At 36.0% G+C, this 17,798-nt stretch overlaps 1 pseudogene; it reads right to left on the bottom strand.

The window, feature by feature from the left end:
- Window positions 1-574: 574 nt before the first annotated feature.
- Window positions 575-17,798, bottom strand: part of LOC141549076 (RNA-splicing ligase RtcB homolog) — a 58,506-nt pseudogene continuing 41,282 nt past the window's right edge.

The following is a 17,798-nucleotide window of genomic DNA, read 5'->3' as shown; positions in this document are numbered from 1 at the left end:
TGTGTAAACCTTAAAGTTCTTTATAATATGAAATGTTATTGTTATTAAACCTACATATATGAGAATCTTCCTAAGTGAACAAAATCTTATGAAAAACAAAATAATTAAAGAAGTATTTCCTCCCCTTATCCTACCTTCTTCTATCTCTGTGGCTTTGACCATGACTGAATTGAATACCTCCCCCTTGCTTCCCCAAAAAACATCTGTTGACATTCTTCTCTTCCTTCAAAATCCATTTAAGGTGTCAACTTTTCTATGACAACTCCCCAGATCTGCAGTATGGTATTGTGGAAATATGGATTTGAAATCAGAACCTTTTGCTTTTTTTCTGTCTTCAAGCATAGTTGAGCAAACAGTGATCCTAAGATAGCCATTCCCAGCATCAGTGTCTGTGCTCAGGCTTTGGCACAGTAAGGAAGCAATACTAGAGTGGGATGGAGCTCCATTAAAGAAGTACCAAATCTAACCCTTTAGGAGGCTTTGTTTTTTATTGAAGTTTTTTATTTTCAAAACATATGCAAGGATCATTTTTCAACACTGACCCTTGAAAAACCTTATGTTCCCATTTCTCCCCTTTCCCCCACCCCCTCCTCTAGATGGCATGTAATCCAATATATGTTAAACATGGTAAAAAATATATGTTAAATCCAATATAGACATACATAATTATACCATTTTCTTGCTGGACAAGAAAAATAAGATCAAAAAGGGAAAAAATGGAGAAAAAAATAAATTCAAGCAAACCACAACAAAAAGAGTGAGGATACTATGTTGTGTTCCACCCTCAGTTCCCACAGTCTTCTCTCTGAGTGTGGATGACTCTCTCCATTACAAGATCATTGGAACTGGCCTCCATCATCTGGGAGCCTTTGCTGAGAGACTTCTCCCTTATTCCACAGGGACTAAGCAAATAATGTTACCTACTTTTTGTCATTAGAAGCTAGGCACCTCCCAAACATCCTAGTCTATGATACCTATATATCGGACACTCTAGCATCAATGTGGAAGAACATTATTTGTTCCAGATTATACCAAGCAAAGAGTTATGCTAGATTTGCCACTGGCTATTCCACTGCTGCTAGGACTACTCCATTGCTAGTGGAATCTGTGTTGCTGTCCACTTTACTGCCACTAGGTCACAAGTGCTGCTACTCTAGAACAGGGCAGAGTGCTTCTCCTAACCCACTATACCAAAATCCAAACATCTCCCCCACCCAGGCCAAACTTTGTATCCTTTCAGTGAGGAAAGAGGAGTTAGCTGTGCCCCTCCTTTTCTGTCCTGTAAAAAAAAAAGCAAAAGAGGAAATCAGAAACTTAGCTAAGTTAAACGATATGTGCTATTGTTGTCATGTGAGAACGGTCACCATTTCTGCTGAGCTTGGGAAGAATACTCAGTGGTCTGCCCTAGGGGGTCCTCCACTCAGGTTTCCACCCACTTTTCACTGGAAGTACCACAGAGGAAAAAGAATTAGTCTTTATAGCTCTGGAGTGAAAATAAAAGCTGTTTTCTACTTTTAAATGGACCTAACCCTAATCTTTCCCCTCGGAAAATTGTGTTGGGTACATTTGTCCATGTCTTTAATTCAGGAAAGGTCTCTAGGATCTTGGGAGTTTCCAGCACTGTCCTTTGAAGTGACTTCCCCTAAATAATCTTAAGAAAGTCTACATAATGGGATTGCCTGTCATCTAGGGGAGGGAGTAGAGGAAGGGAGGGGAAATTTTGGAAAAATGAATACAAGGGATAATGTTATAAAAAAAATTACTCATAAAAAAAGAAAGTCTACATAGTTCAGTTCTTAATATAAAAAGTCCCAAGTAGTCATAGGATCATGAATTTAAAGCTGGAAGATACCTAAAAATTCATCAAGTCCATCAGGTCCATTCCCCCTCATTTTATAGAGAAAGAAACTGAAATCCAAGTTATGATTTGATACAAGTAGCAAGTAACAAAGATTTGCAAACTGATTGAAAATCTAGTCCTCCAGTGAATTCAATTCAATCCCCAAATTCCAGTTGTTAGGAAGAGCCCTGATCCATTTTAATTGGTGAATCTGAACATTTTAATCATCCCAAATATAAAGTTAAGCAAATTCCACAAATGACTATTGACATTTATCAACTTTGGAACATGGCTATTAAAGACCTAGCTCATGAACTTCGGAGTCACAGGATGGTAGACTTAAAATTTTCTCTGATCCCCACAATCTCTCAAAGCTCTTCAAAACAGAAATTATATATCCAACACACACACACACACACACACACACACACACACACACACACACACACACCCTTCATCTGCCTCCATGGTTGAGGATATACAGAATCTAAAATAATATGAAAAATAAACCAACCAATCCAAAACCTGATGCTCACTGACCTTGAATTCACTTAACATTCCCTCCCTTACCTTCCATACAACATGGAGCAAGCATGCACTAGCAAATCCAAGGCCCCAACTCTTACAACCTCGTTCCCTCTCCTTCTTTCCAAAACTGTGGACACCATGGCTACAAGCTGCAAAAATCTTTCCTTGTGATGATAGACAACTGTGCAGCCAGAGCACATCAGGAGTAAAAAGCCTGTAGGGGCCATAAAGTCATAGCACCAGTTTGACAGCTCTCTGGCAGATGAAAGCGCCAAGCCAAGGGAATTAAGTAAACTGGTGTGGAACAGGACATGTGTGGCAGCACTTCACCAAGTCTGAAGGAAAGAGCACGGTATCCAGCTAGGGTCAGTTCTTACACAGGTGAACTGTGAATTGCTCAGCATGAGAGGAGACTGAGACACTTTAAGATAGAGTCCTCAAGAAAATCACCATCAGAGGAGAGAGTCAGTGTAAGGGCCCTTTAAATGGGTGGACACAGTGCATCGGGAGATTTGAGTCCCGCAGGAAGTAATCTCTGTGGATATTAGGACTGACTGCCTTGTAGGTGAGATCTTGGCCACATTGAGATAGTTTTGTAATGGGTGACTCTCTCGCTGGTTGGCTGTGTGTGTGACCTCACAGGCCCTTTATAAGCCCACTGCAGGCAGCAGTCGCTCTCTTTACTCTGGCTCCCTAGCCTGGGTGGCCAAGGTGAGATGGGTAGCCAAAAGAGGTAAGGATTTTGGTAGTGAACACATAGGTCTTCAAACCAGGTGTTCACTCGGGAACCAACAAGTCAGGGCATCAGTCAGGGCATTATGTGAGTAGGTATAATAAAGGCTTTTAAGATTACATGTGGCTCTTCTTGAGCGCGCTACCGGTTATTAAGCTATAGATTCAAGAGATTGTGGCCAGAGACCTTTGAAGGCCTCAGGGGAGGTGAGCCGGGTAGAGTTGACACTGCAAAGGTTAGTGGTCAAAGGTACTCTGTTGGGCCTAGGGCAGACTAGTAATCATAACTGCCAGGAGGGCACATTACAAGTCAGAAAGTGAATAGGGGAAAATCAAGAAGAAAATTAAGACAGAAGTGAACAAAGATTTCAGGAAGAAGAAATATCAAACACGTTGAACATTAGCAGATAAGTAAACATGGAAAACATTAACAACAGAAAGAAATATGACACCCAGAGCTTATAAACAAGTTAAGACATCTATGAATAAATACTGAAAAACAAAAGAAAATTATTGAACATTTGATGAGACAAGAAGTCAGTGGAATGTGAGGGGAATGAACTGTATGTAAGAGCAGAATTAATGGCCTGTGCTGTAAAAAATAATGGGCAAATTTGAATCTGTGAGGGCGTTTCACTAAAAAACAAACAAAAAAGGGAGAGAGAGCAATAAACTGGGAAGGCAAATATACAGAAGAGAAGGATAATCTAGAAAAAGGGAAACAAAAATAATCATTAAAAAAATTAAGCTCACTTGCAAGCAAAAACTGATCTTGAAAACAGCATGCACAGGGACAATGTAAAGATGACATCTTCCAAAAGAACATGACAGGGTAGAAAACCTGTAATACCATAATGCAAGAAGTAATACAAGATAATTAAGATAATTAATCCTTCTGATCACAGGAAAATGAAATACCAATTGAAAAAATTACAGATCACCTTCAGGAAAAACAAGTCTGCCACCTCCAAGACATACAATGGTTAATGTTAAGAATTAAATTCAGAAAAAAGCTTCATAAGCCATCAAAAGAAAGACCTTCAAATACTATGGAAAGGAAATTCAAACAACAGAAGACTGTACCAATTTAATTTTTTTTCAATTTAATAAACATTAATTAATTAAGCATCTATTATGTGCCACGCACTCTGCTAAGCAGAGGGGATTTAAAAAAAAAAAAGAAAAGAAAGAAAAAGCAAAAGACTATCCTCATCCCTGTCCCTAAGTAATTTGAAAGTCTAATGCATACAAATATATACAAAGCAAGCTATATCAATTTGTGTTTGTTTCTTTTTTCTTTTCTTTCTTACTCTATCCCTTTTTTGAGATAAGTGAGATAGTATGGTACCTCTAGTAGCTTTTCTTTATCATGTTGGATAATTAAAGAGTCTTCTCCCCTATGGGTCAATTTGGAATGGAAAATGTGCCAAGTACAATTTAATTAGGTAGGTCAGTAAATTTGATGTTTGAAGAGCATTTCAATTCATATCTAGGTCAGATTTAGTCAGTGGTCTCTGATGAGCCCAGTTGTGATATTAGTCTTTGATAACTGCAATTGGTTTCAGTTTAATGGCTTTTTTGATGATTCAAGCAGCATGGTAGGTATTCACAACATATTCACAAAATCAGTTTAAGGAAAAAGACCTGGATCACAAAGCTCATTCAGCCAATTTATCTAAAACATTCTGGAAATCGAAAGTTACATCAAAATTTTACTCAAGATAGGTTTTTCCAAAGGTTTCAAACATGCTCTGCTTAGTACCAGCATGAACATAGCTACAGGTTCCCATGGGTCATCCCAAAAGGACTGGCTGTCCAGTCAACTAATAATGTACAGTAGTGAGTGGTTGGTCCAGAGGAAAGGATTGAGTGGACCCCTTCTTCTGTACCAAGAGTGTCCATTCTTTCCCATCCACCACTACTTATTGTTCCACCTTGGTGATGTGTCAGAAATGTCATAGATCCTGAACAACTAGTTGACTCAAGAGTAGTTTCCAGTGGCTGCTGTCCCCTTCAGGTAGTCCCTCTCCTCAGGGGACCTGATCTGTGCACATGCCAACTTACTGTCATTCACAATAACTTTGTCTCTCTTCATAGCTTTTTCTAAGGCTACCAGCATAAATGTAACTCCTTAAAGGCCCAGGCCTCTGCTTCCTCTATGGATCATCACATATCTCTGTCCCTTGTGGTCAATGTCCATCTTCTTAGCAACATACCCATTAAAGATGTCATGTACAACTTGAATTTCAGCATAATGACCCTGATCCTAGGGTCCCAAGTGGAGGAAGGCCTCCATTCTTACCCCTGAGGAAGACCTTACTGGGGTCAACCTATGCCCATACCCATATTCCTCACAGTGCTCATTATTAACCCAGGCATAGCTTTCTCATAGAGACTAGAACATTCCCATCTCCTAAGCCTCCTCTAAATCCCTGGAATTCACTAGTATAACTCCTTTTGATTCCACCTCAACAGTAATGTGGTCAAACATGACTTAAGCAAGTTGCTCCTTCACAGTCTGGACATTACTTTTATTAAGACTGGTTCTCAGAAAGCAGGGACCACAGTTGATGTCAAATCTGATGCTATCTGGGGCACTATATCTGAGTTACTTATATCAAAGGCAGCCATATTTTCAATAGTAAATCCATAATCAGAATGGACATCAGGAAGATAATCAAATTATGTATGAACAATTCCAGATAAGACAGCCACATTGCCAATCTGTTTCATTGCTGGCAAGAAGTCACCAAATATCTCCATTTCTTAACTCTTCAAACAATAATTTCTCCATGGGATCATTCACATAGAATATTTCTTTTACCTATATATTGGGCATGAAACCTTTCTTGATCCTCCAACAGCTCTTGTGGATCTTGTCCAGGCACCGAAGCTCATATTGTAGAGGCTCACAGCAACTCCTGGCTGCAGCCCTGCTTCAGCTTCTTCTGTCCACAATGAATCACCTCTGCTACATAGTGTAACACTTCCCCTTTTTGTGCTTCTCTTTTGAAAATTGAATTTTCTGTTCAGTTCTGGTCTTTTCATCAGGAAAGTTTCAAAGTCCCCCATTTCATTGAATTTTCATTTTTTTCCTCTGTTTGGTTTTGTTTTGTTGGGGGTTTTGTTGTTTTTGTTTTGTTTTGCTGAGGCAATTGGGATTAAGTGACTTGCCCAGGGTCACATAGCTAGGAAGTGTTAAGTGTCTGAAGCCAGATTTGAACTCAGGTCCTCCTGACTTCAGGGTTCTCTGATCTCTAAGCTCTCTGATCCTTTTACATGGAAGCTGATAGATCTCCCGTGATCCTAACTGTGGCTCCTTGATGTCTGAATTATTTCTGTCTGCTTACAGTATTTCCTCCTTGACCTAAGAGTTCTGGAATTTGGCTATAATATTATTTGATAGTTCCATTTTGAAATTTCTTTCAGGAAGTAATCAGTTGGAGTCTTTTGATTACTACTTTATCCTCTGTGTTTATAGATCAGGGATGTTTTCCTTAAAATTTCTTAAAGGATGTTATCCAGGCTCTTTTTATGGTCATGGTTTTCAGGTAGCCCAAAAGTTTTTAAATAATCTCTCCTGGGTCTATTTCCAGTTGTTTTTCTAGTGAGGTATTTTATATTTACTTCTGTTTTTCATTCTTTTGATTTAACTTGATTGATTTGTAATGTCTCATGGAGTCATTAGCTTCCACTTGCCCAATTCTTATTTTTAAGGAATTATTTTCTTCAGTTAACTTTTGTACCTTCTTTTCCATTTGGTCAATTCTACTTTTTAAGAAGTTATTTTTTTTCCCTAAACTACTGACTCTTTTTTCATGATTCTCTTGCATAACAATCATTTATTTTCCCAACCTTTCACAACTGGTCCACTATGCCACTGTCATAGTGAGCTAATACCATGTGTGTCAGTTGTTGATCTATGCTAGGGTTAGGAGCCTCCCACTGGCTTGTACAGACACTGCCTGCACTGGGTTGTACTCCCTTTTTACCTAAGTAAAACAGACAATTCCTGCAGTTCTAAGTCTTTTAGAGTTGGAAAATAGTTTTATCCCATCCTTTTATGGATTTTGTCACTCCAGAATTTGTTTTGAATAATAATTTAAAGTTGTTTCAAGGAAAGCTGGGGAGACCTAAGGCAACTTCCTGCTTTTTCTTCACCTCCTATATACAAGCTAAAGAAGAAATAATAAACAAAGGGAAGGTACTGGAATTAAGAGGGGCTGGAAACACTTCCTGTAGGAGATGTGATTTTAGCTAGGATTAAAAGGAAGTCAGGGAGGTCAGTAAAAAGGGAGAGCATTCCAGACATAGGGAACAGTCATAAAAAATACCCTGAACTTTTCTTATTTATAAAATAGCCACAAGGCTGTATTATTGGATTGAAGAGTACACTTTGGGGGAATAAAATGTAAGGAAACTGTATAGGTAGGAGAAGTTTAGGTTATGAAGGGCTTTGAATGTCAAACAAAACATTTTTATTTGCTTCTAGAGGTAACGGGGAGTTCCTAAAATTTATTGAGCAGGGAGGTGACAAGGTCAGACCTATACTTTAGGAAAATCATTTTGGTGATTGAATGGAGAATGGACTGGAATGTGGAGAGATTTAAGGCAGGCAGAACCACACCCCTTTCCAGCAGCTACTACAACAGTTAAGGAGAAAGGTAATGAAGGCCAACATTAAAGTAGTAACAGTACCAGAGGTAAAAAGGGGACATATTCAAGAGAAAATGCAGGAAGAAATGGAATAACATTTTCCAAAGAGCATAGTAAACATAGGCTTCACCCTGGGTGACTTACTTGAAAAGCTGAGCTTAACCATACATGAACATGTATAGATAGCCAACAATAAAAATGCATTTCAAAATACTTTCAGAAAGAAAACAAGAAATGAAGAGATTGCTTGCTTCTCAAACACCTCAAGCAACAGAAATGCTGGAGGTGTGAATAAAACAGCAATCAAGGACAGCAACAGCAATAGCAAGATAGCAGGGACAGTAAAGAGACTTCTTTTTAAATAGGATGAAGGTGAAAATTTAGTAGAGGTAACAGTAAAGAAGCATTATGAACAATTCCTAATGACACCCTGACTACACATGAATCAATGTTTTTCTGTGCTTTGGGACCACATTAATAATAAACATAAAAGGACATCTGGCCAAGATAGCGAAGAGGACAAACACACGTACTTAAGCTCCACATTTTCTCTCAGAATAATTTATTTCATGGCAAGCCTCGGAATTAGTGCTTGACTGAAAAATAACAGAAATAATTACCAAAAGAAGATATCCTCGAAATTTGCCAGAAAAGGCCTGTTTTTGCTCGTGGGCATAAACTGAAGGCAGGCAGCGGCAACACAGCAGACAGTGAGAGTAAGACAGGCAGCTCACATCTGAGCAGACCTGAGGGGGGGGGGTGCGGTGTGATCTCAACCATTTCTTCAGGAAGAACTTTAACACAGTGTTGGTTACTTTGCCCTGGCAGCAAGCCAGTAGACAAGCAGAGAAGGTAAAAACACAGGGGATGAAGACTATAACCCCAAAAAGCTAGGGTCTCTCAGGACCTGTCCACACACACCCCAGAGTTTCTCAGAGCCTCAGAGCGTAGACACAGCACAGCCATTTCTGTTCTGCTAGTGCCTCACTGCTGCCCCTGCAGTCTGTAGAGAAAGCTCGGTAATACCATCCAGCCCTCTCCCCTCCCCCCCAAAAAAAAGCAGACTGCATTTGTTTTTCTTGTTAGATTGTTTTCTTTGACTCTTCTTTGACAAAATGAGCAAAAAATTAAAATGGACTCTTAACTACTGATAGCTTCTATATGGCTAGAGAGCAGACTTTAAACCCTGAGGAGACTAAAAACAGACTGTCTCCAGATGAATGCCCAAAGAGGATATGATCTGGTCCTCAACACATAAGACTCTAATAGAAGAAATTTAAAAAGGCTCTCACAAGAGAGCTAGAAGAAAAATGGGAAAAGGAAAGGGAAGCTTGGCAAGAGAGTCTGGACAAGTCATCCCACTCATATAAAGATAAAGTGGATAAAGAAATCAAATCCTTGAAAAACAATTAGTGAGTTGGAAAAAGAAAATAAGTCTTTAAAAAATAAAATTAGCAAAATGGAAAAAAAATTCCATAGAACAAAACAACTCACTTAAAAACTCAATTGGACAATTAGAAAAAGATATAAAAAAGTGAGTGAATAACTCATTAAAAATCAGAATCAAAAATGGTCAAAGGAAATGAACAGACAATTCTCAGATGCATACATTGAAACTACTTATAGCCATATGAAAAGATGTTCCAAATCATTATTAATCAGAGAATGCAAATTAAGACAACTCTGAGATACCACTACACACCTGTCAGATTGGCTAAGATGACAAGAAAAAATAATGATGAATGTTGGAGGGGATGTGGGAAACCAGGAACACTGATACATCGTTGGTGGAACTGTGAATACATCCAGCCATTCTGGAGAACAATTTGGACCTATGCTCAAAAAGTTATCAAACTGTGCATACCCTTTGATCCAGCAGTGTAACTACTGGGCTTATATCCCAAAGAGATTTTAAAGAAGGGAAAGGGACCTGTATGTGCAAGAACGTTTGTGGCAGCCCTCTTTGTACTGGCCAGAAACTGGAAACTGAGTGGATGCCCATCAATTGGAGAATGGCTGAATAAATTGTGATATATGGATATTATGGAATATTATTGTTCTGTAAGAAATGACCAACAGGATGATTTCAGAAAGGCCTGAAGAGATTTACATGAACTGTTGCTGAGTGAAATGAGCAGGACCAGGAGATCATTATATACCTCAACAACAATACTATATGATGATCAATTCTGATGGTCATGGCCCTTTTCATCAATGAAGTAAACCAAATCAGTTCCAATAGAGCAGTAATGAATTGAACCAGCTACACCGCAACAAAAGAACTCTGGGATGATGACTAAGAACCACTATGTAGAATTCCCAATCCCTCTATTTTTGTCTGCCTGCATTTTTTATTTCCTTGACAGGCTAATTGTACACTATTTCAAAGTCCGACTTTTTTGTACAGCAAAATAACTGTTTGGATATATATATATATATATATATATATATATATATATATATATATAATATTTATATATAATATATATAATATTTATATATAATATATATAATATATATAATATTTAATTTAATTTAAACTTTTTAACATATTTAACATATAACCTGCCATCAGGGGGAGGGGGGAGGGGGAAGGAGGAGAAAAATTATAACAAAAGGTTTGGCAATTGTCAATGCTGTAAAAAAATCCATGCATATTTCTGGTAAATTAAAAGCTATAATAAAAAAAATCAGAATTGAACAAATGGAATTGAATGACTCGAGGAGACATGAAGAATCAGTCAAACAAAACCAAAAATATGACACAATGGGAAAAAATGTCAAATACCTTCTTGGGAAAACAACAGACCTGGAAAATAGATCTAGGAGAGATAATCTGAGAATTATTGGACTTCCTGAAAAATATGATGAAAAAAAAAGACTCTGGAAACTATCTTCCAGAGAGAACTGCCCAGATGTTATAGAAACAGAGGGTAAAATAAATATTGAAAGAATTCATCGATTACTTACTGAAAGGGGACTCTAAAATCAAAACTCCAAGAAATTTAGTGGCCAAATTCCAGAACTATCAGATGAAGGAAAAAGTACTGCAAACTGCCAGAAAAAAATCAATTCATATATAGAGGAGGCACAATAAGGATTACTCAGGATCTAACAGCATCCAACAGCATCCATATTAAAGGATTAAAGGGCCTGGAATCTGATATTCCGAAAAGGCTAAGGAACTTGGTATGCAGCCAAAAATAACTTAAACCAGCATCTTTTTCCAGGGAAGAAGTTGAATACTCAACAAAATAAATGAATTTCATCTATTTTTGATGAAAAACTAGATCTAAACAAAAAGTTTGATCTACAAATATAGAACTTAAGAGAAACCTAAAAAGGTAAAAAAAAATCTTGGGAATTATATTTCTGCTATACAAACATATAAAGAACACATGTATACTTCGTTCTAGAAACTAGAGGTGGGAAGGAAATTGTACCAGAAAAAGGGTAAAGTGTGGGTACTACCTCTCACGAAGAGTCAAAGGAAACCTATCATATCTGAGAGAAAGAATGGAAGGGGATGAACATAGTGTGTATCTTACTACCATTAGAATTGGCTTAAAGAGAAAAATATTAGACATATTCGATTTATGGTGAAACTTCTCCCACCTCATGGGAAAAGTGAAAAGGGAAGGAATAAGCTAAGGGGAAGGGAATACAGAAATTGTGAGGAAAAGGGGTAAGATATGAGGAGGAACTCTAAGGTGAGGGGAGGGATACTAAAAAGGGAGGGCTATGAGAAGCAAGTGGTGCTCACAAGTTTAATACTGGGGAGGGAGATAAGGGGGAAGGAAATGAAAAAAGCATAAGCAGTGGTTAACAAGATGGCAAGTAATACAGAATTAGTCATTTTAACCATAAATGTGAATGGGATAAAGTCCCCCATAAAGAGGAAGCAGTTAGTAGACTGGATTAAAGCCAGAAACCTACAATATGTTGTTTACATGAAACACACTTGAAGAAGGCAATACATACAGAGTAAAGGTAAAAAGGTTGGAACATAACCTACTATGCTTCAGGTGAAGTAAAAAAAGCAGGGGTAGCCATCCTGATCTCAGATCAAACAAAAGCAAAAATTGATCTAATTAAAAGAGATAAGGAAGGCCACTATATCTTGCTGAAGTGTAGCATAGATGATGAAGCAATAACAATATTAAACATATATGCACCAAGTGGTGCAGCATCTAAATTCTTAAAAGAGAAATTAAGAGAGCTGCAAGAAGAAATAGATAGCAAAACTATAATAGTGTGATATCTCAACTTTGCAATCTCAGAATTAGATAAATCAAACCACAAAATAAATAAGGAACAAGTCAAAGAGGTATATAGAATACTAGAAAAGTTAGATATGATAGATCTTTGGAGAAAACTAAATGGAGGCAGAAAAGAGTACACTTTCTTCTCAGCAGTTCATGGAATCTATACAAAAATTGACCTTATATTATGATATAAAAATCTCAAACTCAAATGCAGTAAGGCAGAAATAGTAAATGCATCCTTTTCAGACCACAATGCAATGAAAAATTACATTCAATAAAAATCCAGGGGAAAATAGACCAAAAAATAATTGGAAACTAAATAATATCATACTAAAGAATGATTGGCCAAAACAGCAAATCATAGACATAATTAATAACTTCAACAAAGAAAATGACAATAATGAGACGTCATACCAAATGTTGTGGGATGCAGCCAAAGCAGTAATAAGGGGAAATGTTATAACTCTACAGGCCTACTTGCATAAAATAGAGAAAGGGAAGGTCAATGAATATATGTACTGACTTAACACTTAGTAAGAACCTAATATCTCATTATCTCATTAGCACTTAGTAAAAACCTAACATTCTCCTCCTTTCTTTTGATTTAGAACATAGGGTGGTCATGACCTTGAAACATAAATCCATCAATATGGGAGGCATTACACATAATTACATAGATTACATAAACACATAGTAACATAGTACATAGTAACATAACACATGCTAGAAGTATGTAACAAATAACATGATCAAATAATCATAAATTGAGAATTTATAAATGTCCATAAGTCCATTGTCCATTAGTCTCATCTTGTGTTAGGAAATCCAATGATTCCTGCTGGTTTTTAAAGTTCTTTAACAGTCTTCTTATTAGCCATGCTCTTTCAGTGTCAGATGTTTCTTAGATTGTCTCCTTTGTTTTGAGGTCTTTCTCTTTTTCTGTCTCTCCGATGGACAAGGCGAATACAACTCGTTGGCACCCATCTGATTCCTTCTCCATCTGAAGAAATACAAGCAAACGCTCTCTCCCAGGAAGTTAACCTATCTAATTACCTTCCATTTACCGCTTTCTAAATCTTTTCTCATCATCTGACAATTACATTGGAGTTGTTGACACTGGACACAGCCCTGTTGGTTTAAAAGGCCTGGATTCTTTCAACTAAAAATGCCAAAAAAATAACAAATTAAAACCCCCCCAAGGCTAACATTAACTCGAAATTCTAAAAATAAAAGGGGAGATTAATAAAATTGAAAGTAAAAAAAAACATTGAATTAATTAATAAAACTAAGAGTTGGTTCTATGAAAAAACCAACAAAATAGATAAACCTAAGGGTAAATCTGAGTTAAAAAAGGAAAGAGGAAAATCAAATTGGTAGTCTTAAAAATGAAAAAGGAGAACTCACCACTAATGAAAAGTAAATGAGAGCAATAATTAGGAATTACTTTGCCCATCTTTATGCCAATAAATTTGATAATGGAAGAATACCTTCAAAAATATAGCTTGCCCAGATGAACAGAGGAAGAAGTAAATTGGTTAAACAGTCCCATCTTAGACACAAAAAATAGAACAAGGTATTAATCAACTACCTAAGAAAAAACCCCCAGTAACAGATGGATTTACATATGAATTCTACCAAACATTTAAAGAAAATTAACTCCAATGCTATATAAACTATTTGAAAAAATAGGGATTGAAGGAGTCCTACCAAATTCCTTTTATGACACAGACATGGTACTGATACCTAAACCAGGTAGGCTAAAAACAGAGAAAGAAAATTATAGACCAATATCCCTAATGAATATTGATACTAAAATCTTAAATAAAATATTAGCAAAAAGATTACAGAAAATCATTCCCAGGATACTACACTATGATCAAGTAGGATTTATACCAGGAATGCAGGGCTGGTTCAACATTAGGAAAACTGTTAGCATAATTGACTATATCAATAACCAAATTAGCAAAAACCATATGATTATCTAAATAGATGCAGAAAAAGCATTTGATAAAATCCAACATCCATTCCTAATAAAAGCACTTGAGAGTATAGGAATAAATGGACTTTTCCTTAAAATAATGAGGAACATATATTTAAAACTATCAGTAAGCATCACACATAATGGGGATAAACTGGAACCAATCCCAATAAGATCAGGAGTGAAAGAAGTTTGCCCACTATCACCTTTTACTATTCAATATTGTATTAGAAATGCTAGCCTCAGCAATAAGAGTAAAGAAAGAGATTAAAGGAATTAGAGTAGCTAATGAGGAAATCAAATTATCACTCTTTGCAGATCATATGATGGTAAACTTAGAGAACCCCAGAGATTCTACTAAAAGGCCATTAGAAATAATTTACAACTTTAGCAAAGTTGCAGGATACAAACTAAATCCACATAAATCCTCAGCATTTTTATGCATCACCAACAAAATCCAACAACAAGAGATACAAAGAGAAATTCCATTCAAAATAACTGTCGATAGCATAAAATATTTGGGAATCTACCTATCAAAGGAAAGTCAGGAATTATATGAGCAAAATTACAGAACATTTTCCACATAAATAAAGTCAGATTTAAATAATTGGAAAAATATTAAATGCTCTTGGATAGGCCAAGCGAATATAATAAAGATAACAATACTCCCTAAACTAATCTATTTATTTAGTGCTATACCAATCAGACTCCCAAGAAACTATTTTAATGAACTAGAAAAAATAACAACAAAATTCATATGGAAGAACAAAAGGTCAAGAATTTCAAGGGAATTAATGAAAAAAAATTAAATGAAGGTGGCCTAGCTGTACCTGATCTAAAACTCTATTATAAAGCAGAAGTCATCAAAATCATTTGGTATTGGCTAAGAAATAGATTAGTTGATCAGTGGAATACATTAGGTTCACAAGACAAAATAGTCAATAACTATAGCAATCTAGTGATTGACAAACCCAAAGATCCCAACTTTTGGGATAAGAATTCATTGTTTGACAAAAACTGCTGGGAAAACTGGAAATTAGTATGGCAGAAATTAGGCATGGACCCACACTTAACACCACATACCAAGATAAGATCAAAATGGGTCCATGATTTAGGCATAAAGAATGAGATCATAAATAGATTAGAGGAACATAGGATAGTTTACCTCTCAGACTTGTGGAGGAGGAAGGAATTTGTATCCAAAGGAGATCATTATTGATCACAAAATAGAAAATGTTGATTATTTCAAATTAAAAAGCCTTTGTGCAAACAAAACTAATGCAAACAAGATTAGAAGGGAAGCAACAAACTGGGAAAACATTTATACAGTTAAAGGGTCTGATAAAGGCCTCATTTCCAAAATATATAGAGAATTGACTCTAATTTATAAGAAATCAAGCCATTCTCCAATTGATAAATGGTCAAAGGATATGAACAATTTTCAGATGATGAAATTGAAACTATTTCCACTCATATGAAAGAGTGTTCCAAATCACTATTGATCAGAGAAATGCAAATTAAGATAACTCTGTGATACCACTACACACCTGTCAGATTGGCTAAGATGACAGGAGAAAATAATGATGAATGTTGGAGGGGATGTGGGAAAACTGGGACACTAATACATTATTGGTGGAGTTGTGAACGAATCCAGCCATTCTGGAGAGCAATTTGGAATTATGCCCAAAAAGTTATCAATCTATGCATACCCTTTGATCCAGCAGTGTTACTACTGGGCTTATATCCCAAAGAGATACTAAAGAAGGGAAAAGCACTTGCATGTGCCAATGTTTGTGGCAGCTCTTTTTGTGGTGACTAGAAACTGGAAAATGAATGGATGCCCATCAATTGGAGAATGGTTGGGTAAATTGTGGTATATGAATGTTATGGAATATTATTGTTCTCTAAGAAATGACCAGCAAGATGAATAAAGAGAGACTTGGAAAGACTTATATGAACTGATGCTGAGTGAAATGAGCAGAATCAGGAGATCATTATACACTTCAACAGCAATAATGTAATGAGGATGTATTCTGATGCAAGCGGACATCTTCAACATACATAAGATCTAATTCAGTTCCAATTGATCAATGATGGACAGAAGCAGCTACACTCAGAGAAGGAACACTAGGAAATGAATGTGAACTGTTTGCATTTTTGTTTTTCTTCTCAGGTTATTTTTACCTTCTGAATCCAATTGTTCCTATGCAACATGAGAACTGTTAGGTTCTGCACACATATATTGTATCTAGGATATACTATAACATATCTAACATGTATAAGACTGCCTGCCATCTAGGGGAGGGGATAGAGGGAGGGAAAGGAAAAGTCAGAACAGAAGTGAGTGCAAGGGATAATGTTGTAAAAAATTACCCATGCATATGTACTATCAATAAAAAGTTATCAAAAAAAATAAAAATAATAAACATAATAAAAGGTACCATGTATGTACTACTTACACTATTCATTGCCCCATTACAACATAGAAGGGTACATGAAGGGGTAGAGGTAAAAAGAAGAGGGGGATAGAGAGGAATATGTGTCTTACAATAAGGGGAAGGTGACCCCTATGTTTTCATAAAGAGAAGATCCTGTAGGAAAGTGAGTTACGGCTGGGAGTGAGAGTAAAACTACACTAATTTGCTAATGGTATGATGGTTTACGTGGAAAAACTTAGGGAATCAACAAAAAAGCTAACAGACAATAGTTTCCAAAAAATTGCAGACTACAAAATAAGTTCTCAAAAGTCAATACTATTTTTATATAATAATAAAACAAAACACAAGAAATGATAATAGAAAGTAAAATCCCACTCCGAATAACAATAAAATGCATGAAATATCTGGGGAACTGACCTATCAAAGCACACAAAAGACTTATATCGATTCAATTGTGAAGTACTCCTTAAAGAAATTTAAACAGCTGGTGGAATACTCAGTCCTCATGGCCAGGCTCTGTCAGTATAATAAAAACAATAATGCCAAGTTTAATTTATACTTTTAATGCTATCTCAATCAAATTTTTGTGATACAGCTAAAGCAGTCTTCAGGCGGAAAATCATATCCTTACAATCATATATTAACAAAATAGAGAGAGGATTAATGAATTTAATACGTATCTAACAAATTAGAAAGCCAACAATTTTTAAAATCTAAAATAAGCACAAAAGAGCAGATATTACAAACTGAAGAGTAAGTAGACAAAATGGAAATGAAAAAAATAATAACAATTCAATAACAACAATTTTGGGATACTTTATGGAACCTAATAAAATAAGGACATTCATCTGGAAAAACAAAAAGATCTAGAATATCAAGGGAAATGGTTTCCAGTCTTCAAACAATATTATAAAGAAGCAATCATCTAAATTATTTTGTTTTGGTTAAAAATAAAGCAATAGATTTATGTAGCTACAAAGAGAATGAGAAATAAAAGAATTCAATAGCCCAATGTTTGATTGGAAAATATAATGTTTGAGTGGAAAATATAATTTACCTAGGGAAAAACTTATTTGATAAAAATTTCTAGGAAAACTGGAAAACAGTCTGACTGAAATAAGGTTTAGACCAATATCTTACACCATATTCTATAATGCATTCTAAAAGATGTCATAATATTAAAGATCATACCTTAAAAAAAATTAGAAGAGAAGCACATCACATACCTTTCAAAGCTATGGGTAGGAGATGTATTATTGACCAAACGAAAAATAGGGGCAATTGCAAAAGAGAAATAGATTATTTTGATTACATGAACCTGAAAGGCTTCTCTCTACCCAGATAAAAATTAATGCACCTAG

This window comes from Sminthopsis crassicaudata, chromosome X (genome assembly GCF_048593235.1).
Source record: "Sminthopsis crassicaudata isolate SCR6 chromosome X, ASM4859323v1, whole genome shotgun sequence".
NCBI classification, from domain to species: domain Eukaryota; kingdom Metazoa; phylum Chordata; class Mammalia; order Dasyuromorphia; family Dasyuridae; genus Sminthopsis; species Sminthopsis crassicaudata.
This window is presented reverse-complemented; position numbering and strand designations above follow the sequence as displayed.